The following is a 3096-nucleotide window of genomic DNA, read 5'->3' as shown; positions in this document are numbered from 1 at the left end:
CAATGAGAGCCAAAACCTAACCCAGACGATGCTGGGCCAATTATGCGCCACCCTATGGGACTCTCAGTCACAGCCGGTTGAAATACAGCCTGGAATCGTACCAGGGTCTGTAGTGACGCCTCTAGGACGGAGATGAAGTGCCTTAGACCACTGCACCACTCGGGAGCCCAAATTTAGGTCACCCAGAAAATATACCTCTCTGTTGATATCACATACATTATCAAGTATTTCACACATATTATCCAGATACTGACTGTTAGCACTAGGTGGTCTACAGCAGCTTCCCACAAGAATGGGCTTTAGGTGAGGCAGGTGATCCTGTAGCCGTAATACTTCAACAGCATTTGACACGAGATCCTCTTTAAGCTTTACAAGAATTTGACTCAGAACATCAACTGCAACACCTCCAGTATTGTATTCCTGTCTCTTTTGAAGATGTTGAAACCATGTATTGCTACCACTGTATCATCAAAGGTATTATCCAAGTGCGTTTCAGAGATAGTAAGTATATGAATGTTGTGTTACTAGCAACTTATCGATGTCATGAACCTTGTTATTTAGGCTGCATATGTTAATGTGGGCTATTTCTAGCACTTGTAGGGTTCTTGATTGTGTTAATTGCTTTACTTGGAGGCTTATCAGAGGTAGACATGACAGTGATGTTTATGTATCAGCTAATGGGATATGCTTAAGAAAATAAATGGCTTTAACTTATAAAGGAATGAGGAATGGGACATGATACCTGTAGTTGTATGGACTGTATCTGTAAATGTGAAGAGTGTCTTGATGTGCTTGGTATAGAGTTGTTATACAGTTCGGTATAGGTGAATGTTAGTAAAAAAAATGCTCCTGGGAATGATTCAAACTCTTTCAAAGTCCAAGGTGCTGGACTATACTCATTCACCCTGAAAGACCTGATCCTGTTGAATGTCTGTACAGACAGACCTCCCCACACTCATCTACAGTCATTCATTATTCATTCCACAAGGGGGCACACTTCAAAACAGCACAGTTAAACTGAATAATACATAAAACAAATTTGGAAAATATGATTCATAACGAATTCAGTATGAAGTTGTCTGATGTCTCTGATGAAGGCAGGTAAAATACAAAGTATACCCAGATTCCAAATATGGCGCCCTGTGGAGAGGCTGAATGGGCAGAGGGCAGGAAGTGTTGCATGATAAACAGAGGGGGTCTGTGTCAATGGGGTGTAAGTGTGTTCATGGTTGGGAGTGGAGCCTGTTTCCTCGATGCATCTTCTGTACGGAGCTGAGCTAGACTGTATTCAGATGAGGTACTGAATGCAAAGCTAGTCAAATTGGATCAAAGATGCACCCCATAGACAACCCATCAATATTCTCATCACATCACCCCGTCTACCAAATTTCAGACTGCCAGCCAAAAGCTCCCCTGTGAACAACCATCAAGCAAAGGGTAAGGTCTCTCACTCTCCTTGCCTGACACGCACATATGCATGTTGATACACACACACACACATCCTGTTTTGTGGAGTTTAAAAGTGTTCCAGGAGGTGTGCCAACATGGTTAAATGAATTCATGATGTACGTATCCTTAGTCACTGTTTAACTAGAGGCAAAAGGTACGTAACCAGGTTTGCTATACATATACAACCATGAATCAGTTGCCCCAAAACCACCCCCTGGGCTGTTATGGATTTGTAAAGGAAATAAACAACAAACATGTAACGCTTTGTAGCAGACCTTGGTTTATTAAATACTATATTTAGGGTATTTAAATTACTTTCAAAGTAATTTGGAAGTAAGTAGTTTAATATTTGGAAATAGACTTGGAAAGTACAGTATAGGCATATATTTGAAAATACTCAAATACATAGTATTTATACAATTACTGGAATACTCCCATGCATTTGGACCAGGTCTATTTGAAGTAATGTATTTGGAAAATACTCAAATATACACAAAATACATATTTAAATAACAAATACACATGTATTTGAACCCAGATGTGGTGAACCCAGGTTTGCTTTGGTGCCATGTTGTGGATTGGTTTGAGAATATGATGTCATTTGTGTGTGCCAGAGGTTTTATTCTAACATACCGCACTCCCATGTTTTCTACATTTCAGTTCAGTCTTTCCTGTGGGTGGTCTTCTGAAGTCCTTCACCTGACGTTGGGAGCTGTGAGAAAGATGTAGTCCTCGGTGACTGCAGAGAAGACTGCCACAGCGATCACTAATGACTTTTGTATGCATACCTGTGAGATAGTGTAGGCTCTATGTGGGAATGTTACAGAGAAATATTTCCCCAATAACCCCTGAGTTCAGAGTCAGACAGAACCTCAGGAAGGTGCCAACATGGAGCAAACTGGTTCAGATCTGTGTGTGACACACCACACACCAACATCGCTGTGGAGTTGGATCCATGCACACTGTTTACTGATCTGGCATGCCTTGACGCTAGAGTGGCTCCCATCTGTCTTTGAAATGCTAATTTCCCTCGACACTGATGCTATTGACCTGTATAGGGTTAGTCACTACTCAGTAGTTTCAATATAACAGGAAATGACTGTCATCTTGAATAGCATATAGTAATAATCTGTGGTCATTTCAGTTGTATTCAAAGGTTGGCAGTACATGTAAAAGGCTATATGTATGTCAATTGAAATGAGTCCTTTCAGAAGAGCAGGTGCTCTCCTATCCTCCTTAGCAACATTTGTTCTATAAATGCTACATTAATCCCTACAACACCATATTTAGTGAACAAGCTCAACCCAGTATCACAAATAAAAGTGACATTTTTTTGTGTGCAGTACACAATGTTGTACACAGTGCATTTCCATCACAGATCAAGACAGTGGGTTACTTAAGACAGAACCGATAGGAGGTTGGTCAGGGAGGATGGGTGTGTGTATAACATGAATGTCTAGCAACCCGAAAGTTGTGTGTTTTAATCTCATCATGGATAACTTTAGCTAATTAGCCACTTTGAAACTACTTACTACTTTTTGTCTACTGGGCATCTACTTAGCATGTTAGCTAACCATTCCCCTAACCCTAACCCTTTAACCTAACTCCTAAATGTTAGCCACAACCAATTGGAATTTGTGTAATGTA

The 3096-nt window shown here is 40.5% G+C and overlaps 1 long non-coding RNA gene across 1 annotated transcript; it reads left to right on the top strand.

Annotated features, from left to right (window-relative positions):
• The first annotated feature begins 1237 nt into the window (after positions 1-1237).
• Positions 1238-2799, top strand: LOC116373905 (uncharacterized). Its single transcript, XR_004209615.1, has 2 exons — positions 1238-1437; positions 2110-2799. It is a non-coding gene; the product is annotated as an uncharacterized LOC116373905 (long non-coding RNA).
• Positions 2800-3096: the final 297 nt, after the last annotated feature.

The sequence above is a fragment of the Oncorhynchus kisutch genome, linkage group LG4 (genome assembly GCF_002021735.2).
Source record: "Oncorhynchus kisutch isolate 150728-3 linkage group LG4, Okis_V2, whole genome shotgun sequence".
Taxonomy (NCBI): Eukaryota; Metazoa; Chordata; class Actinopteri; order Salmoniformes; family Salmonidae; genus Oncorhynchus; species Oncorhynchus kisutch.
Note: the sequence above shows the minus strand (reverse complement) of the source record. Positions and strands in the feature narration are given on the sequence as shown.